This window comes from Lutjanus erythropterus, chromosome 7 (genome assembly GCF_056507025.1).
Source record: "Lutjanus erythropterus isolate fLutEry1 chromosome 7, fLutEry1.hap2, whole genome shotgun sequence".
NCBI classification, from domain to species: Eukaryota; Metazoa; Chordata; class Actinopteri; order Lutjaniformes; family Lutjanidae; genus Lutjanus; species Lutjanus erythropterus.
In genome coordinates, this window is record NC_139323.1 from 23,792,796 (window position 1) to 23,810,463 (window position 17,668).

The following is a 17,668-nucleotide window of genomic DNA, read 5'->3' on the forward strand; positions in this document are numbered from 1 at the left end:
AACCACCAAAATAAATTGGTTCAGAACCTGAAAAGTAGATTCCCAGCAGTAACTAAAACATAGAAGGTTTTTCATGGGAACCAAAGTGGGTGTGTCATGTTCAACAGGTTGCATTGTGCAGCGCCCTCTGTTGATGACATCCTTGATCCTGATGAACCAAGGTCTATGAAAGTCTTGAATGGAACCGGTTCAAGAACCAGAGCTAGTGGAAGAGGGCCTTGTAAGACAACAGGTTCCATTAAGTACCCTTTTCATCTGAAGAGCACTTTTTGGAAGCGAGAGTTCTTCAAGGATTGTTGAAATTCTTTTGTTCAAGATTCATGACTTGTATGACATGTATACATACACATACATACATACATACATATGAGCATACATACATATGACCATGCATACATTCATATGACCATACATACATACACACATACATACATACATACATATGGTCATACATATGACCATACATGCATACATACATACATATATAAAAATGAGCATACATACATACATACATATGAGCATACATACATACATACATACATACATACATATAAGCATACATACATACATACATACATACGTACATACATATGACCATGCATACAAACATACATACATATGACCATACATACATACATACATACATACATACATACATACATATGACCATACATACATATGACCATGCATACATACATACATACATATGACCATACATACATACATACATACATAAATACATACATACTTATGACCATACATGCATACATATGACCATACATACATACATACATACATATGACCATACATACATATGACCATGCATACATTCATATGACCATACATACATACACACATACATACATACATATGGTCATACATATGACCATGCATACATACATACATACATACATACATATGAGCATACATGCATACATACATACATACATATGACCATGCATACATACATACATGTGACCATACATACATACATACATACATACATACATACATACATACATGCATACATATGAGCATACATACATATGAGCATATATACATACATACATATGACCATACATACATATATACATACATACATACATACATATGAGAATACATACATACATATGACCATGCATACATACATATGAGCATACATACATACATATGACTATGCATACATACATATGAGCGTACATACATACATATGACCATACATACATACATACATACATATGACCATACATATATACATACATACATTCATACATACATACATATGACCATGCATACATACATACATGTGGCCATACATACATACATACATACATACATACATACATACATACATATGAGCATACATACATATGAGCATATATACATACATACATATGACCATACATACATATATACATACATACATACATACATATGAGCATACATACATACATATGACTATGCATACATACATATGACCATACATACATACATACATACATACATAAATATATTTATAAATTGTTTTTAGAATTCTTTTTAATTTAAAATTTAAAATGAATTGTGACTTCTTGATGTTATTGAATATTTTAGCATATGTTTATGAAATAAACAATGTTCAAATTGGAAAAGGAACATTCTTTTTCGCTTACGCACCATTATGGTACAATGTTGCCTACAGGCAACGAACCCCAAAAACTTCCAAAAATAAAAATAAAAATAAAATTTCTTCAGATTATGTTTATTTAGTCTATTTTGAGACATAAAAACACATTTCCCTCACTGGCATCATAATGTGTACCATAGAGGGATATGACCATAAATACATACATACATACATACATGCATACATACATACATACATATGACCGTACATACATACATACACATACATACATATGAGCATACATACATACATACATATGACCATACATGCATACATACATACATACCTACATACATACATATGACCATACATACATACATACATATGAGCATACATACATACATACATATGACCATAAATACATACATACATATGAGCATACATACATATGAGCATACATTCATACATATGGCCAAACATATGACCATGCATACTTATGACCATACATGCATACATATGACCATACATACATACATACATACATACATACATACATACATGCATACATATGACCATACATACATATGACCATGCATACATTCACATGACTATACATACATACATATGGTCATACATATGACCATTCATACATACATAGATACATACATACATACATACATACATACATACATATGAGCATACATGCATACATACATACATACATATGACCATGCATACATACATACATACATGTGACGTACATACATACATAGATACATACATACATACATATATACATACATATGACCATACATACATATGAGCATATATACATACATACATATGACCATACATACATACATACATACATACATACATACATATGACCGTACATACATACATACACATACATACATACATATGAGTATACATACATACATACATATGACCATACATGCATACATACATACATACATACATACATACATATGAGCATACATACATACATACATATGATCATAAATACATACATACATACATATGAGCATACATACATATGAGCATACATACATACATACATACGTACATACATATGAGCATACATACATATGAGCATACATTCATACATATGGCCAAACATATGACTATACATACAAACATACATACATATGACCCTACATACATACATACATACATACATACTTATGACCATACATGCATACATATGACCATACATACATTCATATGACTATACATACATACATATGGTCATGCATATGACCATGCATACATACATAGATACATACATACATACATACATACATACATACATACATACATATGAGCATACATACATACATACATACATACATACATACATACATATGACCATGCATACATACATACATGTGACCATACATACATATATACATACATATGAGCATATATACATACATACATATGACCATACATACATATATCCATCCATACATACATACATACATACATACATACATACATACATACATACATACATATGACCGTACATACATACAAACATACACATACATACATACATATGAGCATACATACATACATACATGTGACCATACATGCATACATACATACATACATACATACATACATACATACATATGAGCATACATACATACATACATATGAGCATAAATACATACATACATACATATGAGCATACATACATACATACATATGAGCATACATACATATGAGCATACATACATACATACGTACATACATATGAGCATACATACATATGAGCATACATTCATACATATGGCCAAACATATGACCATGCATAGACACATACATACATATGACTATACATACATACATATGACCATATATACATATGACCATGCATACATACATACATATGACCATACATAAATAGATACATACATACATACATACATACATACTTATGACCATACATGCATACATATGACCATACATCCATATGACCATGCATACATTCATATGACCATACATACATATACACATACATACATACATACATATGGTCTTACATATGACCATGCATACATACATACATACATACATACATACATACATATGAGCATACATGCATACATACATACATACATATGACCATGCATACATACATACATGTGACCATACATACATACATACATACATACATATGAGCATACATACATATGAGCATATATACATACATACATATGACCATACATACATACTTAAATACATACATACATACATACATACATATGACCATGCATACATACATATGAGCATACATACATACATATGACCATGCATATATACATATGAGCATACATACATACATATGACCATACATACATACATACATACATATGACCATACATACATACATATATATGACCATACATACATACATAAATATATTTATAAATTGTTTTTAGAATTCTTTTTAATTTAAAATTTAAAATGAATTGTGACTTCTTGATGTTATTGAATATTTTAGCATATGTTTATGAAATAAACAATGTTCAAATTGGAAAAGGAACATTCTTTTTCACTTATGCACCATTATGGTACAATGTTGCCTACAGGCAACAACACCCAAAAAATTTCCAAAAATAAAAATAAAAATAGAATTTCTTCAGATTATGTTTATTTAGTCTATTTTGAGACATAAAAACACATTTCCCTCACTGGCATCATAATGTGTACCACAGAGGGATATGACCATACTTACATACATACATACATACATACATACATACATATGACCGTACATACATACATACACATACATACATATGAGCATACATACATACATACATATGACCATACATGCATACATACATACATACCTACATACATACATATGAGCATACATACATACATACATATGAGCATACATACATACATACATATGCACATACATACATACATACATATGAGCATAAATACATACATACATACATATGAGCATACATACATACATACATATGAGCATACATACATATGAGCATACATGCATACATATATATGAGCATACATACCTACATACATACATACATACATACATGTGAGCATACATACATATGAGCATACATTCATACATATGGCCAAACATATGACCATGCATACAAACATACATACATATGACCATACATACATACATACATACATACATACATACATACGTACATACGTACATACTTATGACCATACATGCATACATATGACCATACATACATACATACATACATACATACATACATACATATGACCATACATACATTCATATGACTATACATACATACATATGGTCATACATATGAGCATACATACATATGAGCATACATGCATACATATATATGAGCATACATACATACATACATACATACATACATACATACATATGAGCATACATACATATGAGCATACATTCATACATATGGCCAAACATATGACCATGCATACAAACATACATACATATGACCATACATACATACATACATACGTACATACGTACATACTTATGACCATACATGCATACATATGACCATACATACATACATACATACATACATACATACATACATATGACCATACATACATTCATATGACTATACATACATACATATGGTCATACATATGACCATGCATACATACATAGATACATACATACATACATACATACATACATACGTACATACATTTGAGCATACATGCATACATACATACATACATATGACCATGCATACATACATACATACATACATACATACATACATACATACATATGACCGTACATACATACAAACATACACATACATACATACATACATACATACATATGAGCATACATACATACATACATACATATGACCATACATGCATACATACATACATACATACATACATACATATGAGCATACATACATACATACATATGAGCATAAATACGTACATACATACATACATATGAGCATACATACATACATACATACATACATATGAGCATACATACATACATACGTACATACATATGAGCATACATACATATGAGCATACATTCATACATATGGCCAAACATATGACCATGCATACAAACATACATACATATGACTATACATACATACATACATATGACCATATATACATATGACCATGCATACATACATACATATGACCATACATACATACATACATACAAACATACATACATACATACATACATATATACTTATGACCATACATGCATACATATGACCATACATACATATGACCATGCATACATTCATGTGACCATACATACATATACACATACATACATACATACATATGGTCTTACATATGACCATGCATACATACATACATACATACATACATACATACATATGAGCATACATGCATACATACATACATACATATGACCATGCATACATACATACATGTGACCATACATACATACATACATACATACATATGAGCATATATACATATGAGCATATATACATACATACATATGAACATACATACATACATACATACATACATACATATGAGAATACATACATACATATGACCATGCATACATACATATGAGCATACATACATACATATGACCATGCATATATACATATGAGCATACATACATACATATGACCATACATACATACATACATACATACATACATACATACATATGACCATACATACATACATAAATACATACATACATATATATAAGACCATACATACATACATAAATATATATATAAATTGTTTTTAGAATTCTTTTTAATTTAAAATTTAAAATGAATTGTGACTTCTTGATGTTATTGAATATTTTTGCATATGTTTATGAAATAAACAATGTTCAAATTGGAAAAGGAACATTCTTTTTCACTTATGCACCATTATGGTACAATGTTGCCTACAGGCAACGAACCCCAAAAACTTCCAAGAATAAAAATAAAAATAAAATTTCTTCAGATTATGTTTATTTAGTCTATTTTGAGACATAAAAACACATTTCCCTCACTGGCATCATAATGTGTACCATAGAGGGATATGACCATACATACATACATACATACATATGACCGTACATACATACATACACATACATACATACATACATATGAGCATACATACATACATACATACATATGAGCATAAATACATACATACATACATATGAGCATACATACATACATACGTACATACATATGTAGCTCAGCGTAAGTTCAATCAGGAAGACCTTCTATTACGCTGCCTTCATTCACAACTTTCCTTTACTCCGCCTCTCTCCTCCTATTCCCTCTAATCAGCTGTTTGTGGGTGTTCACCTTCGTCTTTACCATCCATTCAGATTTTGCCACGGTCGCGATAGCCAGTCAATTTGCTGCTGCCAAATCTTTAAATCGCCTCTGTCTTTGCTCCATCAGTTGTCATTCAGTCAATCGTGCGACCCTCCTCCACCCCTCTCTCCTCCAGTCACTGGACCCAGGTAGCAGAAGATGTTCACCTCGATCCTCCCTGACGCCCTCTCCTCCAGCCTTCAGGTCCAGGCAGCAGGAGTCCAGAGCCACTTCACCTCACCAGTCTCTGCTTTGCACCTCATCATCACCACCACCACCAGTGTCTAGACCCCAGGGGGGTTCTCTTCACTACAGCTTCATCACCCCCATTTATATATACATATTGTTTCACCTCATTGGGGTCTAACCGCCAAAGACTGTTCATGTTTCATATATCATGCATGTGCCAATAAACCATTTCTCTTTTACTCTTAGTCTCTCCTGATTGAAATGAGCATACATACATATGAGCATACATTCATACATATGGCCAAACATATGACCATGCATACAAACATACATACATACATACATATGACCATATATACATATGACCATGCATACATACATACATACATATGACCATACATACATACATACATACATACTTATGATCATACATGCATACATATGACCATACATACACATGACCATGCATACATTCATATGACCATACATACATATACACATACATACATATGAGCATACATACATACATACATACATATGACCATACATACATATGACCATGCATACATACATTCATATGACCATACATACATACATACATACATACATATGACCATACATACATATGACTATGCATACATTCATATGACCATACATACATACACACATACATACATACATATGGTCATACATATGACCATGCATACATACATACATACTTATGAGCATACATGCATACATACATACATACATACATACATATGACCATGCATACATACACACATGTGACCATACATACATACATACATAAATATGAGCATACATACATATGAGCATATATACATACATACATATGACCATACATACATACATACATACATATGAGAATACATACATACATATGACCATGCATACATACATATGAGCATACATACATACATATGACCATGCATACATACATATGAGCATACATACATACATATGACCATACATACATACATACATATATATGACCATACATACATATATATATATATATATATATATATATATATATATATATATATATATATATATATATATATATAATTCTTTTTATAATTCTTTTTAATTTAAAATTTAAAATGAATTGTGACTTCTTGATGTTATTGAAAATTTTTGCATATGTTTATGAAATAAACAATGTTCAAATAGGAAAAGGAACGTTCTTTTTCACTCATGCACCATTATGGTACAATGTTGCCTACAGGCAACGAACCCCAAAAACTTCCAAAAATAAAAATAAAATTTCTTCAGATTATGTTTATTTAGTCTATTTTGAGACATAAAAACACATTTCCCTCACTGGCATCATAATGTGTACCATAGAGGGATATGAACATACATACATACATACATACATACATACATACATACATACTTATGACCATACATGCATACATATGACCATGCATACATACATACATACATACATACATACATACATACATATGACCATACATACATATGACCATGCATACATTCATATGACCATACATACATACAAACATACATAAATACATACATATGGTCATACATATGACCATGCATACATACATACATACATACATACATACATACATACATACATATGACCATACATACATATGACCATGCATACATACATTCATATGACCATACATACATACATACATACATACATACATACTTATGACCATACATGTATACATATGACCATACATACATACATACATACATACATACATATGACCATACATACATATGACTATGCATACATTCATATGACCATACATACATACACACATACATACATATGGTCATACATATGACCATGCATACATACATACATACATACTTATGAGCATACATGCATACATACATACATACATATGACCATGCATACATACATACATGTGACCATACATACATACATACATAAATATGAGCATATATACATACATACATATGACCATACATACATACATACATACATACATACATACATACATATGAGAATACATACATACATATGACCATGCATACATACATATGAGCATACATACATACATATGACCATGCATACATACATATGACCATACATACATACATATGACCATACATACATACATACATACATACATATGACCATACATACATACATACATACATACATATATGTGACCATACATACATACATACATACATATATATATATATGTTTTTTTTATAATTCTTTTTAATTTAAAATTTAAATGAATTGTGACTTCTTGATGTTATTGAATATTTTTGCATATGTTTATGAAATAAACAATGTTCAAATTGGAAAAGGAACGTTCTTTTTCACTTATGCACCATTATGGTACAATGTTGCCTACAGGCAACGAACCCCAAAAACTTCCAAAAATAAAAATAAAAATAGAATTTCTTCAGATTATGTTTATTTAGTCTATTTTGAGACATAAAAACACATTTCCCTCACTGGCATCATAATGTGTACCATAGAGGGATATGAACATACATACATACATACATACATACATACATGCATACATACATATGACCGTACATACATACATACATACATACATATGAGCATATATACATACATACATACATATGACCATACATACATACATACATACATACATACATACTTATGACCATACATGCATACATATGACCATGCATACATACATACATACATACATACATACATACATACATATGACCATACATACATATGACCATGCATACATTCATATGACCATACATACATACAAACATACATACATACATACATACATATGAGCATACATGCATACATACATACATACATATGACCATGCATACATAGATACATGTGACCATACATACATACATACATACATACATACATATGAGCATACATACATACATACATACATACATACATATGAGCATACATACATATGAGCATACATACATATGAGCATACATACATACATACATACGTACATACATACGTACATACATATGAGCATACATACATATGAGCATACATTCATACATATGGCCAAACATATGACCATGCATACAAACATACATACATATGACCATACATACATACATACATACATACATATGACCATATATACATATGACCATGCATACATACATACATATGACCATACATACATACATACATACATACATACATACTTATGACCATACATGCATACATATGACCATACACACATACATACATACATATATACATACATACATACATACATACATATGACCATGCATACATACACACATACATACATACATATGGTCATACATATGACCATGCATACATACATACATACATACATACATACATACATATGAGCATACATGCATACATACATACATACATATGACCATGCATACATACATACATATGAGCATACATACATATGAGCATATATATATACATACATATGACCATACATACATACATACATACATACATACATATGAGAATACATACATACATATGACCATGCATACATACATATGAGCATACATACATGCATATGACCATGCATACATATATATGAGCATACATACATACATACATATGCGCATACATACATACATACATATGAGCATAAATACATATGAGCATACATACATATGAGCATACATGCATACATACATATGAGCATACATACATATGAGCATACATACATACATACATACATATGAGCATACATACATATGAGCATACATTTATACATATGGCCAAACATATGACCATGCATACAAACATACATACATATGACCATACATACATACATACATACATACATACATACATACGTACATACATACGTACATACTTATGACCATACATGCATTCATATGACCATACATACATACATACATACATACATACATACATACATACATACATATGACCATACATACATATGACCATGCATACATTCATATGACTATACATACATACATATGATCATACATATGACCATGCATACATACATAGATACATACATACATACATACATACATACATATGAGCATACATGCATACATACATATGACCATGCATACATACATAGATACATACATACATACATACATACATACATATGACCATACATACATACATACATACATACATACATACATACATACATATGACCGTACGTACATACAAACATACACATGCATACATACATACATACATACATATGAGCATACATACATACATACATATGACCATACATGCATACATACATACATACATACATACATACATACATACATACATATGAGCATACATACATACATACATATGAGCATAAATACATACATACATACATATGAGCATACATACATATATACATACATACGTACATACATATGAGCATACATACATATGAGCATACATTCATACATATGGCCAAACATATGACCATGCATACAAACATACATACATATGACTATACATACATACATACATATGACCATATATACATATGACCATGCATACATTCATATGACTATACATACATACATATGGTCATACATATGACCATGCATACATACATAGATACATACATACATACATACATATGAGCATACATACATACATACATACATATGACCATGCATACATACATACATACATACATACATACATACATACATACATACATACATATGACCATACATACATACATACATACATACATACATACATATGACCGTACGTACATACAAACATACACATACATACATACATACATACATACATACATATGAGCATACATACATACATACATATGACCATACATGCATACATACATACATACATACATATACATACATACATATGAGCATACATACATACATACATATGAGCATAAATACATACATACATACATATGAGCATACATACATACATACATACATATGAGCATACATACATACATACGTACATACATATGAGCATACATACATATGAGCATACATTCATACATATGGCCAAACATATGACCATGCATACAAACATACATACATATGACTATACATACATACATACATATGACCATATATACATATGACCATGCATACATACATACATATGACCATACATACATACATACATACATACATACATACATATATACTTATGACCATACATGCATACATATGACCATACATACATATGACCATGCATACATTCATATGACCATACATACATATACACATACATACATACATACATACATACATACATATGAGCATACATACATATGGTCTTACATATATACTTATGACCATACATGCATACATATGACCATACATACATATGACCATGCATAAATACATACATGTGACCATACATACATACATACATACATACATACATACATACATACATATGAGCATACATACATATGAGCATATATACATACATACATATGAACATACATACATACATACATACATACATACATACATACATACATACATACATACATATTAGAATACATACATACATATGACCATGCATACATACATACATACATACATACTTATGACCATACATGCATACATATGACCATGCATACATACATACATACATACATACATACATACATACATACATATGACCATACATACATACAAACATACATACATACATACATATGAGCATACATGCATACATACATACATACATATGACCATGCATACATAGATACATGTGACCATACATACATACATACATACATACATACATACATACATATGAGCATACATACATACATACATACATATGAGCATACATACATATGAGCATACATACATATGAGCATACATACATATGAGCATACATACATACATACATACATACATATGAGCATACATACATACATACATACGTACATACATATGAGCATACATACTTATGAGCATACATTCATACATATGACCATATATACATATGACCATGCATACATACATACATATGACCATACATACATACATACATACATACATACATACTTATGACCATACATGCATACATATGACCATACACACATACATACATACATACATACATACATACATACATACATACATACATACATACATACATATGACCATACATACATATGACCATGCATACATTCATATGACCATATATACATACACACATACATACATACATATGGTCATACATATGACCATGCATACATACATACATACATACATACATACATATATACATATGAACATACATGCATACATACATACATACATATGACCATGCATACATACATACATATGACCATACATACATACATACATACATACATACATATGAGAATACATACATACATTTGACCATGCATACATACATATGAGCATACATACATACATATGACCATGCATACATACATATGAGCATACATACATACATATGAGCATACATACATACATACATATGACCATACATACATACATACATACATACATACATACATACATACATACATACATGACCATACATACATACATACATATATATATAAATTCTTAATTTAAAATTTAAAATGAATTATGACTTCTTGATGTTATTGAATATTTTTGCATATGTTTATGAAATAAACAATGTTCAAATTGGAAAAGGAACGTTCTTTTTCACTTATGCACCATTATGGTACAATGTTGCCTACAGGCAACGAACCCCAAAAACTTCCAAAAATAAAAATAAAAATAAAATTTCTTCAGATTATGTTTATTTAGTCTATTTTGAGACATAAAAACACTCCAAACATTTTTTCCCTCACTGGCATCATAATGTGTACCATAGAGGGTTAAGTTACTTTTGTCTAAGTGTTGACACTGGTTTTAATACCAAATGAAAGTTGAACAGTACAGATTATATGATCTTATTATATGGGTTTATTAAATAGTTGATTCTGATTGCTCAATTATTGGTTTGTTATTTCAGCAGATAGCTGCTATCAATAACAGACCGTTGCTGTGGACACAGTTCTGATCTTGTGGAGCAATAAAATCATTTTTGAATCAATAAAATAATTTTATTGCATCAAATTATTGTTTTATTTAAGTAGCCATGTAATAAGCATAGAAAGAAAATACCCTGACAGGGTGGGGTAGGGCCATATCACTGTGTCCAGTGAGTCTGTCCTCTAACAACAACAGAGGGGGACACAAAGCTGTAAAAGTTGTGGAGCTCTGAGATGAAATGTATTCTGCTTGCTGCAACACAAAAAGAACCCAAATAATCCTCCGTTGAAACTTCTCCGAGCGCATCTAGGGGGAAGTGTTTCGAAAATATCTGCTCTACCCAGACACCGAGACCACCCAATCCAAGGCTCTGTATTTAATTGGACAGGGAACGGGAGAAGAGGGGAGCCAGGGGACAAGGAGAGGGGTGGATGAGGTAGAATCTATGATCTGAGCATCTTTCTCTTTTTTGCTGGAAAACAAGACTGTTGGAGCAGTGCCTGCAGAGATGAGTGGAGCTCATATAAATTAGTGCTTGAAAGACAATATGGGCAGCTTTGGTGTTGCATGGTATTGACATAGCTCTACTGTAGATTGCAAACTTTTTGATTTGCTTGTGACATGTTTTGCAAGCTTGTGAAGTCTGAGGCACAAAGCAACCCCTGTTGTGATGGTAACTTTTGAGGAATATTATCTGATTTGGAACTATGCTGCTACATTTTTGGTATTCTTGTCGACATTTGTGCAATTTAACTCTTTTCACAGCTAAATCCGGTGAACTACTTTAGAATAGTGGCCTTTAACTCATAGTAACATCCTCAATAATGGTGAGGAACTTGGCGACTAAAGGAGCATTAGAAATAGATGAACTCTGTGTAACTTCTCCCAAGGATCAATATTCATTCATCAGGTGCCCGTAGCTATAAAGATGAAAGAAAGCATTAGAAAAAAAAATATTTTTACAGACAGTGTTACTCTAAATGTCCTCAGGCTTTTCCAAGGCAAGAGGAATCACTCAGCCTCAACCTGTCTGAAACACAAACATCAAATCAGAGAGCTCTGGATGAAAAATGAACAATTCCTGCTCAGGTACACTGGGCACATACGTAGACACATGCAGAGTTAAAGGGATAGTTCAGATTTTTTGATGTAGGGTTGTATGAGGCACTTACTGATAGTCAATATACAACCCCAATTCCAAAAAGGTTCAGACGCTGTGTAAAATAAAAATAGAGCACATTGATTTGCAAATTCTTGTCTACCTATATTAAACTGAATACAGTACAAGGACAAGATATTCAAACTGATTAACTTCATTGTTTTTGGAAATATACTCAATGGCTGTAACACATTCTAAATAGTTGGCACAGGGGCATGTTTACCACTGAGTTACATCTCCTTCTCTTTTAATGACACTTAATTAGCATTTGGCGACACTAATGTTGAAGTTCCCAAAGTGTCTGAACTCTTTTACTATGATGCCACAGTGTTATAACTCATTAAGAATGTGTCTTCACATTGTCTTGCTTAAATAAGCAGGGACATCCCTGACAAAGATGTTGTCTGGATGGCAGCATATGTTGCTCCAAAATCTGTATGTACCTTTCAGCACTAATGGGGCCTTCAGATGTGCAACATATCCATGTCGTTGGCACTAACTTGCCCCCATATCATCACAGATACTAGCAACTAAACGTTGTAGGAGAAATCAGCTAATTTTAGTGGAGCAACCTGCATTCTGCAAGGTTTGGAGAAAGCAGTTGTTTCCCATCAGAAAAGGCTGTCAGATGACAAAATCAAGTGGTGAAAATATTCTAAATACAGCGTACACTTAAACTGATATAGATTTTTTTCAGGTGAACCTTTGTTGGCTTGGCTGCAGTGTATTTCATATCTTCCGTGCTGGTGCCCCTCTCTGCCTCTTCAAAGTGGGGGGCTCAGTTTAGTTAGTACCTCAAAGTATTTCATACAGCCCCACTTAAAATAAATCGAACTACACCTTTACATGTGGGAGTGTAGTATGTTTATCTGAAACAGATAATTATCTGAACTGAGGCTTTGGTGCCACTTTATCATCAAGAAATGCTATTGTGATAACTGCTGAAAAAGTACATGCAGTTCTGGTAATGATTATAGGAGTGAGTGATGGCCATAAGCAGTGAAATTAAATGTGTTTGTCTTGGGCAATTACTTGACTGGAGAAAGTGTGTGTGGTTATGTGTTGGCATGCAGTACATCAAGGAGGAATGATTGAGCCCACATGAATGAATTATCGATTCCAAACACAACATAAAGACTCAGTCAGGAGATCAGGTCACATTTCTTAAATAATTTAATTGCAAAAGGGTCTTTTAAAAATATTTCTACAAGAATGCATCATCATTTTTTTTAGTAATTTGTTGTGTATGTCTGCACCATTAAATACATCTTAATGCTTTTCAAAGAGGAATTAACAATTGCATTTCTCAGCGCTTTATTCCGCCCCCCCCCCCCTCCCCTCCCAATTCACTACACATGTACAGTACTCTCTGAAACACTTCCTTGTACGAAGAGGGGGTTTTCAAAAGTGACCAAAAGACAGATGTGGGGTGAGCTTGTTAGAAGACAGAAGAAAAGACAGCACTGTATATATTTATTTAAAACAGACAACTGAAGAAAAGAAAAGTTAGTACGTGGTAAGAGGTTTGTTTGATGATCTGTGGAGGATGTCAAATAGGGATAGAAAGGTGGAAGGAATGTTGGGATAGTTTGGATCCTATTGGCACACACACAGATAACCACATCTGACAAAGCCTAAACTCTGCTGATCAAAGTGTTGTCTGTATAAAATGGCAATCCTTTTTATTTCACACACTCTCTCACATACACAAACATAACAGTCTGTCTTAATTTCAGCAAACGCGCAGTCAGAAGGATGAACAAAAGAGCGCAAGAGAGAGTGAATGCTGAATATTTAACACTCTCATGAATGTGTGAAAAATCCCACTTAAAGATTAATTGTTTGCAGTTGATGTGGTGGCAGTTTAATCACTTTAAGATGTGCAACACTGCCAGTTGAGCTCATCGCTCACGGCCGGTTGACTTTGGTGAACGCAACTCCAGACCCCGGCGCACCATGTGCACCTCATCAATAGTTCATGCAAGCTCCACAGCGCTGCCATTTTTCATGAGTGGGCATGCCTGCCATCTGATTGTGTTTAGCCCACATATGCCCCGTCTTTTTTTTGTGTGTGTATTTATCAACTGTGTCTTTTTTGGTGTCACATGCGAGTTTGCAGCAGTGGGGTTTAGCTGATAGGATGATTGAGGGATTAGTATTGTGTATTCCTGGGAGACTTTGGGTAAAAGTGAGCTTCTGATTGCATTAATTCTGCTTCAACTCTCACTGCTTTCCAATCAAAATGTTGTTTTGCTTTGCAGAGAAACAAAATAATTC